This window comes from Pocillopora verrucosa, chromosome 4 (genome assembly GCF_036669915.1).
Source record: "Pocillopora verrucosa isolate sample1 chromosome 4, ASM3666991v2, whole genome shotgun sequence".
In the NCBI taxonomy this organism is placed as follows: Eukaryota; Metazoa; Cnidaria; class Anthozoa; order Scleractinia; family Pocilloporidae; genus Pocillopora; species Pocillopora verrucosa.
Window position 1 is genome coordinate 6,821,305 of NC_089315.1, and position 15,272 is coordinate 6,836,576.

A 15,272-nucleotide genomic window follows, 5' to 3' on the forward strand; every position below is an offset into this window, starting at 1 on the left:
AACGAGAAAGAGAAACGAGGAACGAGGAATGGAATATCCTAACATCGTAAAAATTTAGGTATAAGTAGGAATCCAACTGTTACGTTTCATTGGTGTTATAGAATAGTGTGAATCCAGAACTCTAGAGATATCTACACGTTTTATTTTGAATAAATAGGGTGTTCATTTTGTTTAAAGGACTGCTTTATTTGTGTTACCTTCATCCTTATGGAATAGGAGTAGCATACCTACATACCTACTGCATACCTACTTTTACAATATTGGACTTTCAAACATAGCTCCTGCAACAAGATGCATAATTTTAAGAAATGCTTACAAAAAAAAACGTTGACTCGGAAATTGTACTTCAGCACCACCTAAATACTTTATAACAGAGAAAAACAAAGCCGCCACCTTGGGTCTCCTGTCCAATCTTATTTAGTAAGATTTAAAGTGGAACTTGCCTTTGACTGCATGTTTACTCTGTTTCCGCCTCTTCATGTGGGATATTTTGAGACTCCCGTTCCGCGTTCCCCCCTCCCCGTTCCCCGTTCCCCGTTCCCCGTTCCCCGTTCCCCGTTCCCCGTTCCCCGTTCCCCGTTCCCCGTTCCCCGTTCCCCGTTCCCCGTTCCCCGTTCCCCGTTCCCCGTTCCCCGTTCCCCGTTCCCCGTTCCCCGTTCCCCGTTCCCCGTTCCCCGTTCCCCGTTCCCCGTTCCCCGTTCCCCGTTCCCCGTTCCCCGTTCCCCGTTCCCCGTTCCCCGTTCCCCGTTCCCCGTTCCCCGTTCCCCGTTCTGTCCAATCTTATTTAGTAAGATTTAAAGTGGAACTTGCCTTTGACTGCATGTTTACTCTGTTTCCGCCTCTTCATGTGGGATATTTTGAGACTCCCGTTCCGCGTTCCCCCCTCCCCGTTCCCCGTTCCCCGTTCCCCGTTCCCCGTTCCCCGTTCCCCGTTCCCCGTTCCCCGTTCCCCGTTCCCCGTCCCCCGTTCCTTATTTTAGAAGTGTAAACCCGCGAAAACAGACTGTACATACCAAAAAACCACTTAAAGGTTGTACTGAGTTATTTCCTAGCGATTTGTTGTTGCGGTTTGTGATATTGCTTAGGGTTAGATTCAGGTCAGTGTTGTCTCCTTAATGATGGCAATAGGACTAAGAGGAGTCCAATTCGGTCTGTAATCATATAAGGAATTAACAAATTAGATGACCGCGCGCGACAACAAATCATTTCCGATTTGATATTGAGCCAGGTTTGTAGAGATTAAACTAACAACAATTAATCATGCGACTAAAAAAGAAACAAAAATTAATCAGGCAAGCATTTGCAATCAGCCATGTAAAATTTCCTTTTACATGATTAAAATGTCATTTTATACGGTCAGTTTTTTAGGTGGAGAGGAAAATCTGCCATCCCCGAAAATGTTAATCGTTTGGATGACGCTTCTTGGATGCTGTATTGTAAAAGGTAATATATTTCATGATTCAGTGTAGAGGAGCACCCAAGCTCATGTCTCTTTGTTCATTATTGTTAATATTTGTAAAGAAAATAGACTTCGTGTGCAAATTTACGAGCCGCCTAAACACATACTTAAATGCTACATCTGCTTCATAAACAGATGTTCCAGGAGAATATCCAAATTATTTATGTTTTCACCGTTAAATTGCACTTTTGTGGGGCACTGAGAATTCTAGACGCAGATGAGATTTAAGGAGTCGAATGTTCTCGGCAGTATCTGACGAACTTATTATTTCCGTCCTTCATTATCTACCAGTCAGGACAAGTAGATCATAACCAAGCAGTAGTTAGTTGCCACAGGCAGGGGGCATCACGTGTAATAGTTTATGTCTTGTTTTTTTGTTCTTTTTTTTCTACCAAAAAGGAACAATTTGAGATTCACCAGTTTACCACCGATAGCAAATTTGCAAGAAGTACTGAACCATTAGTTTTGAAACTTTGATGACCACCTTTTTTGGAGTTTTTTTGTATTCTACAATGTAAATGTGAGATAAGATATCGTTTGAATAGAATGAGGGCCCTAAGCTTTGAGAAGAACTTGCGTGCAGAGCTTAATTATCTTTTATGCAATTTTCATGTCTCGTATTTGTACACTGTGCAGCTCGTAGAGGTTTGACGTTAATAACAAAAACACGCTTTTTTTCAACTTGACTTTGAAAGTGCTATGGAATTTTTTTGTCCCATCGCTCACAAAGACCCCCTAGGCTACGATGTTCATTATCAACATCTCGGTCTTCCCATGATCTTTTCTGGCCTCTTCAACAGTGTTTTGCAATCTTTCCTACGATTCAAAAAGCACTTGATATGCTTAAAGTTGCTTTATTTTCTTGCTCTGAATTCTCTCTAATGAAAGGATATACTTTTTTTCTGAGGAGCATAAAAGGGATTCATAAGCTAGAATGATATCGATGAAGGGAATCTTTATTCGAATAACAATGAAACAAATTAACAACTGTCTCGCAAACAGCTTTTTTTGTTAGACAAGGTTACTTAATCTAAAATGTTTTTCAAGTTTCAATTACATCTTTCGCAGTGTAGAAGGCTTTAGTATTAAGTAATATCATTTTTCTGGCCCAAGTTCTTGAAACTGCAAAGTTATTTAAATCAATTGTTATTCTTTAGGTCTGTCGTCTCTAATACCCACGCAATTTCGCCACTGAGCCAGGAGCAATTTTCCAATCATGTCCAGACGGTTATTTTCTCTCATCAGCATTTCCTTCGCCGAAACTGCTCTGTTTTCTGAATTTATGTGACAAGCTAAGCCTTTCTAGTGCACTAAGCTCCGTCATGATCGTTCCACCTAAATGGAGCACCAAAATTCCTTTTTTATTGAACTACTAAGCGAATCAAGCTACTTAAGAAAAATTTTCATATTGCCAACCAAATCTTTATGCAAATTACAAAAAACGGTATTGTATTTATTGTTTTCTTTCATAAAACTATGGAATTACCGTAATTCACACAAACTAATGATATGATCAGTGGTCCTTGATCCTTTTGTTCTCGAGCACGTTCCCCAATCCCAAAAAGAAGCAAAAATTAATCAGGCACGCATTTGCAATCATCCATGTAAAATTGTCTTTTACATGGTTAAAATGTCATTTTATACGGTCAGTTTTCTAGTTGGAGATAGGGTTCATTGTATTACAGGTAGTACAAGTTTCTTTAAATTTAAAGGCATTGTGCATTTAACTGTTCCAAGATTTTATTGTGAAATTTCGATTCAGAAGATCACGTTTAGACAATAGAGTAATCTTTCATATAAGGTCGACAAGGATGGGGTAAACTTGTCTTACTCAAAGTCATTTTGCCATTTGACATCACCCTTATAAATAGGAATAGACCTGCTCAAATAATCAGAGCAATCAAAACTTACTTCTGCAAGAGATCGTAACTCGCACACTTATCGGATCTTAGCTCAGGTTAGTCTAGTTTCTTAGTTCAGGTTGGTGTGCTATCTTCCTCTTTGAAATAAAACATAAACTCGGCTCAAAAAAATTGTTCCAATCAACTGCCAATCATACTAAAAGAAATCTACGAACAAACTGTTAACTGAGTGAGTTCTTATAACTCGTTTCTTAAATGCTATTGATAATATTCTAATGACCTTTTTGGGCACTTACGAGTTATTCACTGCAAATTAGAATGTAGTGGACTTTTCAAAACAAATGGTACAGTAGTTAACTATAGCCAATAATATTCTGTGGAGCCAAAAGTTCAGGGAGGTGCATACCGACGTGTAGTGCTTTTGAATGTACTTTCCCTTTTGCTGTTTTCTCTGACTAACCAACGAAAATCATAACCCTTTGCAGCTTCGGTTGTTTGGGAATTTACCACAAGGAATATTTAGCTGTTGAGACGTGTTAGAATAAATGTTCACGACCGTTCTAAGTAATAGTTCTTCACATTAACATTTAGTGATAAACTAATTGGCATAAAACGAAAACGAATGCACTCTAATAGGCGGCAATGTCACGGTCTATTTTATTAACGAGATAGGTACTCCTGGACCCTTGGAATATGTCAAAGCTACTGCTTCAATGCAAGTGAAATCTTTTGAGGGATCTTAGAAAACAATTGTCCAATGTAAAAAATGTCATAGAAATGAAATATTAAGTATGAATCTATGTGATTTTCTAGAATAAGAATGTGAATTTTGCCGGAGGTGATAATGAAATACAGAATTTTTAACTTTCATTTTGTCGTCCCTATTTACTGACACGGCTCTTTCATTATTGCTTATTTTAGCTAGTTTTTTTTCACTCGTAGGTGACCTCGATCAAATACCTTGAATAACAGAACTAGCCAATCTTAGAAGAGGTAATAAGATGATGTATAAGATTTAAATCTGGAAGGAATTATCTTAAAAAATACCTAAGTATCAACTACTATGACAAAAAAACATGTTCTCCAAGTATGTGCCAACACACAAAGGGACGGTGGAAATCGAAAACGAAATATTTTTCTGAATGAATTGATATTGTTTGAAAGATGTCACAAGAATATAATTCGCATTTTATACGCGGTGCAAAAACGAAAAAGAATCTTTCGCGGTCAGTTGTCATAGTTCTGAATCTATTTTTTCTGTGGACCGTTCTTTTCAAGGTTGACGACATCTTCAACAAAAGCGACATCAACAAAATTGGGAACGTGTTCGAGAACAAAAGGATCATGAACCCGATCCATGACAGCTGTTGACCTTATGCGTGGGTTTGCAAATTTCTGAGTTGAATCCTTCTGAAAAACAACATGAGATCTATGTCTTATGGAAATTTTCCAGAGCGGGAAGCCAAAAGGGCGAGTTTTTCACACCTAGCACCACATCTCCCATCCGTGGGAAGAGGGAGTTTGACGCAAATGAAAGCGGTGAACACATCGAGCTATTCGATATTTCTTAGAGAAATAAACTATGCTCACGATTTGATCAAACTTTTTCTTCTTCTTTTAATTGAATAAAGAACCTACTTTGTTTTTTTTTTTTTCAATTTAAACGTACCTTTCTCTCACAGGGAGTAAGTTAGGTTTAAAGATCTCAATAATTAACGGTGTCGCGCGGTAACTTATTACAACAAGTTCACCTCGCACTGAAATGTCTTCCTCGCTGAATTTTTTGTTTTCAAACAGATTCATTTTTGAAAGTTAGGCTTGCTTCAACGCATGATTAGAATAAACAGTCCATAATCCTTTGCGAGCCTAGGCAGGTCACCTCAAAGCAGTTTGATTGCCGTAAAGTGATCAACTGAGATTTGAAAATTTAAAATCATTCAGCAGTGCTGTTGTGGGCTTCGACGACGCCCGAAGTATCTATGTAGCTTGTTTCGTTCTCGCACAAAGACAAGTTTCCTCGCATAGTCACCGAAGTGCGACTTTAATTTATTTATTAAAATTCAAGGTGAATCGAGTGAATCGAGTGAATTGTTTTGATCTATTTGTATCACTAATGAAATATTGACAATACATGAGACATGCAGCATTAAATATATTCGCAGAGCTGAACTTTGTGACTGCAGCCTGCAGTTGTTCTGTTGTTGGTTTCAGGAGAAAACTGGTGACTACAGGTAGGGCCGCATGATTGGGATGTGTTTGAGGCAGATAATAAATCGAACAGATAGCGGAAGTAAAAGTTATCCATAGTTATCTTGATTGTCCAAAGTTAATTAAAGAAACCGTTTAGTTTGCCGGCTTCTTAACAGCGGTGGTCTGTAGCGGAATGAATCAAATCAATTTATTTAAAGACTAGATTAGAAATAAAGCATAAATTTTCATTTTTACATTTATTTACAGCATCTTAGTGCAAGATGTCTTCGTCCCAAACAGTTGGTCTGCCATCTTCAAAAATGTTAATCGTTTGGATTACGCTTCTTGGATTCTTTACTGTGAAAGGTAATATATTTCATGTGATCAGTGAAGAGCAACACCTAAGCTCATGTCCCTCTATTCATTATTGTTAATATTTGTAAAGAAAATAGACTTCGCGTGCAAATTTACGAGCCGGCTAAACACATACTTAAATGCTACATCTGCTTCATAAACAGACGTTTCAGGAGAATATCCAAATTATTTATGTTTCATCGTTAAATTGCACTTATGTGGGGCACTGAGAAGTCTAGACGCAGATGAGATTTAAGGAGTCGAATTTTCTCGGCAGTATCTGACGAACTTATTATTTCCGTCCTTCATTATCTACTATTCAGGATAAGTAGATCATAACCAAGCAGTGGTTAGTTGCCGCAGACAGCAGGCATCACATGCGATAATTTCTGTTTTGTTTTTTGTTCTTTTTTTCTGCCAAAAAGAACAATTTGAGGTTTACCACCGATAGCAAATTTGCAGGAATTAGAAGAACTTGCGTGCAAAGCTTAATTATCTTTTCGGCAATTTGCATGTTCGTCTCGTTTTTGTACATTGTGCAGCTCGGAGAAGTTTGACGTCAATAACAAAAACACGCCGAGTTTTATTTTTAAAAACAATAATGAACACGTAGTACATAAAAAAACACTCCACTTTAGCCAAAGTATCCTTTTTTTTTGGGATCACGGGATAACTGACAAAACCAGTTAGGCCTGAGATACAAGAACGAAGTTTAAGAAATACCATCACTTAAAGTTTAGTTCGCGATTTTAATTTTTGCCGGCGAGCCAGCATGTTCTGCAATTGGTGATTGTGTCTGCAATAACAATTCCATCAGTATTTTTAGGTCTTCAGAGAGAATAATGAGCTGCGGCCGGATTCGTGACCGAGCAAAGTTCGTTTTAGCATCTTTGGTTCTAAAAAGTGGAAGCAGGCACTGGAGTTGAATCGCCAACCAATATCTGATATAATATAAATAACTTTTTCTTGTCTTTGATACGGTACCTGTCGTTTTTTGTTATTTTTCCTGTTTACAAATAAACGATACTCAGCGCTTACATAACCACAGAAAATAATAAAAGAAGAAATTTTAAACGACTTAAGTATGGCACTTTTATCAGCTCATTAGGACTCTTCTTGGAATAGCCATGTGTTATTCAAGCTAGAAATCGTGCCCTTGCAGTTTTTGCAGTTTTCATGAAAGAATATCAACGTAAGGATACTTTGAGACAATAATAAGAAAAATTTTTTTTTACATTGAAAGGGTGCTATGGAATTTTGTTTGTCTCATAACTCACAAAAACCCCTAGGCTACGATTTCGTCATTAGCATTTCGGTCCTCTTATGATCCTTTCTAGCTTCTTCAACAGTGTTTTGCAGTCTTTCCTACCATTCATAAAACACTTGTTATGCTTGAAGTTGCCATATTCTATCCGATTCCATTCGAATGAAAGGATATACTTTTTTCAAAGGAGCATAAAAAGGATTCATGAGCTAGAATGAATATCGGTGAGAAAAATCCTTATTATAATGACAATAAAACAAAATAACAACTACAGTCTTGCAAACAGCTCTTTTGTTTGACAAGGTTGCTCAACCCAAAGCCTTCAATGACATCTCTCACTGGCTCAAATTCCTGAAATTGCAAAGTTTGATTCAAACCAATTGTTTATTCTTGAGGTCCGTCGTTTCTAATGCTTACGCAATGTCGCCACTGAGCCAGGAGCTGCTCCGCTCGCCATTTGGGTGGTGTCCGAAACCTGAAGTTCTCACTTTTTTTTTCGTGGTTTTCTAGGAACTAAAGTAATAATACTCAGACTTCGGCCATAAGGAAGAACTGTCCTATAGATTTTGAGAATACGGAGGTACTCCGAAACTTCGTGAATCACAAGATAAAATAAACTTTTAACTGACACTTCGAGCCTCATCGCCAAATGACGATAATTAATTACCAAGTGGTCATTGTGAAGTCAAAGGAGCAAAATAGGAAAAAATCGTTTTTTTTTTGGAGTGTCCATGGTTGTCGATATTCTCAGAAATACGCTTTTAATTAGGTAATAAAACATTGAAATAAGAGATTGTATTGGAGGGACACACAAATTTCATTTAATAGATACCAATTTCACTAAATAGAAGAGCGTCGGTTTCATCTGATCAGTAACTCCACGTGGATAACTCCTGCCTAATTGGGAAGTGATTGTAAGTTGTTTTGTACGCGAATTGTAGGGAACGGTTGGCTATGGTGCAAAATCGATTTTCTTAAATGTATTAAAAACATATTTATATTTAAGAGAAACAACTTGAAAACCTTTGCAAACACCATAGGATTTTTCTGCAGACCCTACATCAGGGTGTGTGATCCACACAACCCCTGGGCATTTCAGTAAATTTTTAAGTAGTGGCTTGTTCAATGAGGTCCCGCCTCCCCGGGCTAATGCCTCACCCAATATTGGTGCCTGACTAGTTCTAAGTTGTCAGTGGTGTTGAGTGACGTTTCGACTTTGTTTTATTTTTCCTATTGTCTCAGTTTTAATAATAAAGGGTACCTCGTCAAATCAAGTTCAATTTGTATTTCAAGTTCACTGTGCAACATGAGTAACACGGCGCGTAGAATTCTAGTTTTCCTTGGACGTGAGGCTGAGTCTTTTTCAAATGGACTAAGAAAGATGTACCGCCAAATGCAGTGTTGCATATCCTCACCGGAGAAGCAACCAGGCAAGTTTTGATGCTTTTAACATTCCAATTTCGTAATTGTCGTATTTCGGTGTATTTTGGCTCGAAGTGTCAACTAGAAGTTCATTTTATCTTGTGATTCACAAAGTTTCGGATTATTTCCGTATTCTCAAAATTTATAGGAAAGTATTTCCTTATGGCCGAAGTCTGAGTATTATTTCTTTTACGAGGCTTTTCAACACACGCCTTCGGGCTCACGAAATTCCTCTAAAAACAAGACAATCACAGCTGCCTACTTGATTTCATAAGGACCACTTGATAATTAGTTATCGTCATGTGGCGGTGATGGTTGAAGTTTAAGTCTAAGATAGATTGTTTTTGCCTCAAATTCTCAGTTCTGTAAACAGGTTCATTAGCTCGAAGTGTCAGCAAGAAGTTTACTTTATTTTGTGATTCACGAAGTTTTGGATTATTTCCGTATTCTCAAAATTTATAGGAAAGTATTTCCTTATGGCCGAAGTCTGAGTATTATTTCTTTTACGAGGCTTTTCAACACACGCCTTCGGGCTCACGAAATTCCTCTAAAAACAAGACAATCACAGCTGCCTACTTGATTTCATAAGGACCACTTGATAATTAGTTATCGTCATGTGGCGGTGATGGTTGAAGTTTAAGTCTAAGATAGATTGTTTTTGCCCCAAATTCTCAGTTCTGTAAACAGGTTCATTAGCTCGAAGTGTCAGCAAGAAGTTTACTTTATTTTGTGATTCACGAAGTTTTGGATTATTTCCGTATTCTCAAAATTTATAGGAAAGTATTTCCTTATGGCCGAAGTCTGAGTATTATTTCTTTTACGAGGCTTTTCAACACACGCCTTCGGGCTCACGAAATTCCTCTAAAAACAAGACAATCACAGCTGCCTACTTGATTTCATAAGGACCACTTGATAATTAGTTATCGTCATGTGGCGGTGATGGTTGAAGTTTAAGTCTAAGATAGATTGTTTTTGCCTCAAATTCTCAGTTCTGTAAACAGGTTCATTAGCTCGAAGTGTCAGCAAGAAGTTTACTTTATTTTGTGATTCACGAAGTTTTGGATTATTTCCGTATTCTCAAAATTTATAGGAAAGTATTTCCTTATGGCCGAAGTCTGAGTATTATTTCTTTTACGAGGCTTTTCAACACACGCCTTCGGGCTCACGAAACTCCACTAAGAATAAGACAATCACACCTGCCTACTTGATTTCATAATGACAACTTGATAATTAGTTATCGTCACGTGGCGATGGTGCTTGAAGTTTAAGTCTAAGATAGATTGTTTTTGCCTCAAATTCTCAGTTCTGTAAACGGGTTTATTAGCTCGAAGTGTCAGTTAGAAGTTCATTTTATTTTGTGATTCACGAAGTTTTATTCCCGTATTCTCAAAATCTATAGGAAAGTATTTTCCTTATGGCCGAAATCTGAGTATTATTTCTTTTACGAGGCTTTTGAACTCACACTTTCGGTTCAGGCAACTCTCTATTAAAAAAAGAAAAGACAATTACCGCCGCCCCTTTGATTTCACAATACCACTTGATAATTGATTATCGTCATTTGGCGATGATGCTCGAAGTATATATAGAACAGTTTTTCTTTATGGCCAAAGTCTGAGTATTATTGCTTTAGTTTCCAAAACCCACGAAAACGAATAAAAAAGTGAGAATAAAAATATTTGTTCAAGAATATTCACTCTTCGGAAAGTGCTGGGGATAAATTCAGAGTAGAACTACTTTCCTGATTATGGAATGGTTTAAATAATGTAAAAGAAAGGCTGAATGAAGCAACAGCGGGAGACCAAGGGCTGTCTGAAACTGACCAATCAAAATCTACCTCATACCAAGCCTTAATTACTTTTCCATTCCTTCAGCCAAATCTCTTTGTTTCTGGCAAAAAGTAAATACCTTGGTGAACTCAAAGATAACAGGAATTATCTTATTAGGGCACCATTTGGGTAGTGTTCGAAACCTGAAGTTCTCACTTTTTTTGTTCGCTTTCGTGGTTTTCTAGAAACTAAAGCAATAATACTCAGACTTCGGTCAGAAGGAAGAACGGTCCTATAGATTTTGAAACTTCTAACTGACACCTCGAGCCTCACTTCCAAATGACGATAATTAATTACTAAGTGGTCATTGTGAAGTCAAAGGGGCAGCTGTAATCTCTGTTTTTTAGTGGAGTTGCGTGAACCGAAAGCATGTGTTCAAAAGCCTCGTTTTATTTTGCAACACACCATTCAAACAAGCTGTTACTTGTCGATCTGTTCCTCCGAGTCGCATTTCAAAACTTACTTTTTGATTTGAATGTTGAAACTTTCCTGGCCGTTGCTCCGGATGAGTAAATTCATAACAAAACTATTCTCCTGATTCAAATGGTTCAAACAATATAACATAAAAGCTGAATAAAGCAACGGGACGGGAGATCACGGGGTGTCTGAAACTGACCGATCAAAATCTACCCCAGTCAAAAGTCTTTGTTTCTGGCAAAAGTAAATATCTCGGTAAATTCAAAGATAACAGGAATTATGTTATTAAGGCGCCCGATTTGAGAGGATAAAGGATGTTTTTTTTCGTCTTGTCACGAGCTTGCGACAAGTGCAAAATTGTCATTTTTCGCGCAGTATTTACTGGCCTAACGCTTTCGACATCGCTTATTACAGGTTTCATTTCCTTTGTTGCATTCAGAATTTTTTCCTTATTTAACGCTTGTAGCAACTTAAAAAACATGACTGTAAATATATGAAAATCATCCATGTGCACTGCGGTTGAAGAAACGAATATGGAAGCGATCTTCTCTGTTATTAACGCTTAGTATTAGGCGGAAGAGGAGGACATAATTAAAAGGCGAAACCTGAGGGAAATTGTTTGAAAGGTCTTAGACAACAATTAAATATTTCACAGGAATGAAATGTTAAGTTTGAATCTAAATGATTATAGAAACAATTGTTTTTCTAACTAGAAAGCTGGTGAATTTTGAGGCGGTCATGAAATAAAGGATGTATTTTTCGTCTTGTCACGAGCGTAGGAACTTATTGACGCTAACGCTGTATTTAAGTAGGCGGCGCAAGTCTATGACCTCGAGCGTGTTCAATCCAGTCCTAGATCTCAAATCATTTTTTAATTTAGCGAATATACTGGATCCGACACCGGTTCAGACATCGAAAAAATCAATAGTCTTAACGGTAGAAAAGTGAACCATGGAAAGTCGCCCATCGTTATTTTGAAGGCGAGTAAATTGTGACGTCGAAAAGTCTGGTGGCTGTTCATTGAACAGGTGTAAAAACATTTAAGCTCATCTTATCACAAGAACAACGCGGAGAAGAAGCTACGTAACTACTTGTGGAACATTCGTGGCAGGTCATTAGATGATGTACAAGATTTGAATCTGGACGGAAGTATCTTCAAAAGATATCCAAATTTATTTGTTTACTGTTTATTTTATCTTTTTTGGTTATTTTCCCATTTTGTAAGTATAATACATCAGTAGAGATAAAAGAGGAATTACATATACATTAATACGATATAGCTGAAAATTTAGAATGTGGCGAGGAAACCTGTAAGGAAACCAAGAGATAAGGTGAAAAATCAGTTTTATGGCGAGATTTAGGTACAAAATATTTTAGGCTATAGAGGAAAGGACAAACACATAAAACAACAACAGCAAAGGCAGGTACTCAAACAAAGAAATAAAGCGTGAGAAAAGTAAGAAAAAAAAAATAATAATAAAAGATAAATAAATAAAGAAGAATGAGAAGAGAATCAACCTTGGAGTAATGTTCGCAATTTAGACTTAGACAAGGTAAGTGTGCCAACATTTTCGATCTCTGTATTCAGAGAATTGAAAAATTCAAAAAGGCTCAGCGGGAAGAGATACTTACCATAGGGGTCACATGCGTCATCCAAACTGATAATGTAGCGCAAGAATAGCAGCGTTATCGCCCGCTGAGTGGGAGGTTCACTCGCAGCTGGGTGGACGCTTTTAAGAACTTTGCCCATTAATCCCAGTTTACATTCTGCACGCTGCAAGTCATGAGTTGGTTGTGCCTTCGCCGTGTTTTTAACGCTTTTTCAAATGGATCAAGAAAGATATGTTGCCTGTTTCAGTGTTGCATTTCTTCTCCGAAGGAACAACCAGGCAAGTTTGTTTAATACTCTTAACATTAAAATTTAAAGAAGATCTCTGCACAGTCACCCTAATTCGTATTCCGCGCACTGTACAAGATGACTTGGTTGTGCCTTCGCTGTGTGTCTGACGCTTTTTGCCTGTTTCAGTGATGTATTTTCTCACTGGAGGAACGACCAGATTTCTCCCGTTGCAGCATGAAATTATAAATTTGCGAATCCGTAAAAACGCCTTAAAGTAAGCGTAAAGATACTCTTTACGCGTCTTGATTTACTTCTTTACACTATCGTAAAGAATGTCTTTACGATAGTACGTAAAGATTGTAGGCCACAACTTGTTTCAAGCAGGCGCCTTAGCTGATTCTACCTAATAATAAATTTCTTTTACATGGCTTTTAAATACACACTCTCGGTTCAGGCAACTCTACTAAAAAAAACAGACAACTACCGCTGCTCCTTTGGCTTGACAATGACCACTTGATAATTATCGTCATTTGGCGATGACGCTCGAAGTATCAGTTAGAATAAAGGGGTAAGTTTCTAAAGAAACTGTGGTGCTGCGTCGGTGGGAGAGTATAGCAGGTAATTTAGTGTTAACAACTGGGTTGAAAACGTAAATTAGCCACCGTAAAGGGTAAAAATGCTGACGTTTCGAGCGTTAGCCCTTCGTCAGAGCGATTGAGTATCAGTATCAGTATCAGTATCAGTATCAGAGTATCAGTTAGAAGTTTATTTTATCTTGTGTTTCACGAAGTTTCGGAGTACCTCCTTATTCTCAAAGGAGGAGAAGGACGAGGCGATGAATTTTATTTAGAAGAATTTTATTTAGAAGGTCAGGTTTGTCCATCAGCTATTCACCTTTCAGGCATTTCGCTTTTTAATTAATTTCACAGCTTGAAAATCCTGCGACCTATAAAGAAAAATAATCGGCGACCATCTGCCTGTTCTGTCATTAATTAACTTCACTCTTCCCAAATGTAACAAAACTAATTCCTGCTTCCTTTAAATTCACTTGGACATTTACCTTTCAAAAATAGAATAAAAATATTTGTTCAAGAATATTCACTCTTCAGAAAGTGCAGGGGGTAAATTCATAGTAGAACTACTTTCCTGATTAAAATGGTTCAAATAATGTAAAAGAAAGGCTGAATGAAGCAACAGCCTTAATTACTTTTTCATTCCTTCAGTCAAAACTCTTTGCTTCTGGCAAAAAGTAAGTAAACAATATAACAATAAAGTTGAAGAAAGCAACAACGGGAGACCACGGGGTGTCTGAAACCGACCAATCAAAATCTACCTCAGTCAAAAGTCTTTGTTTCTGGCAAAAGTAAATATCTCGGTAAATTCAAAGATAACAGGAATTGTGTTATTAAGGCGCCCGATTTGAGTGTTCAAAACCTGAGATTCTCACTTTTTTGTCCGCTTTCGTGGTTTTCTAGAAACTAAAACAATAATACTCAAACTTCAGCCATAAGAAAAAAATGTCCTATAGATTTTTAGAACACGGAAATAATTCGAAACTTAGTGAATCACAAGATAAATAGAGAATAATATATGGGCACGCTTAGATATGGAATTTTTCTTCGAGTGCTTAACCAGATAGCTCACGAGTGAGCGCAGCGAACGAGTGAGATGTCGAACACGAGAAGAGAAAATTCATATCTACAAGCAACCATTTATTATTTAGTTTATTATATAAACACAAAAGCCCTCTACTGACAAAAATAAGGAGTCTTAAGGCAGTAATGTAGTACTTGGGTACTCGCGGATCGCTCTCTCGAACGCGGTAAACTGCGACTTCCGAATGTCCAGTGGCTGTTTATTGAACAGGTATAAAAGCAATTAAGCCAACTGACTATAAGAATTAGGCGGAAGAGGAGGGCATAAATGAAAGGCGAAGCCTGACGGAAAGGCGAGGAAGAAAAGCATCACAATTGTTTCGAAATTTCCGATACTACTTGAACTTTTTTTGAGCAATAAACAATTGTTCGTGTGAAATAAAAACAAAAACTGCACGAGATTTGTAAACGTCAGCAAGTATATTATCAGACAACAACATCGGTAAGTCGATTAGAAATTTTCATTTCACAAAAGTCGACCCACTATGTTTTTTCGGCTCAGTTGGTAGAGCATGTGATACCAATATTACGCAATCTGAGGTTTGAATCCTCACGTAAGTTTACCCAGAAATTTTCCTTCCTATACTCTGCTATGGGAACGTTTTGTAACGTTGTTGACTAAAATGAGGTTTGAACCCTCAAGAGTGTCCACCTAAATTTCACGCAGCTCCATGCACTAAAACTGACAATTACTACTGCACCTTTTACTTCACCATAACCACTTCGTAATCATCTATTTGGCGATGAAGCTCAAAGTGACAGTTAGAAATTTATTTCATCTTGTTATTCACAAAGTTTCGGATCAATTCCGAATTCTCAAACTCTAAGGACAGTTTTTTTTCCGAGGATTATGGCCTTAGTTTCTAGAAAACAACGAAAACGAACAAAAAAGTGAGATTTCCCAGTACTGCAAACCGCCCAAATCGCGCAAGTGTGACACAATTCCTGCTTCCTTAAATTCCACGTGATATTTACCTTTGCCA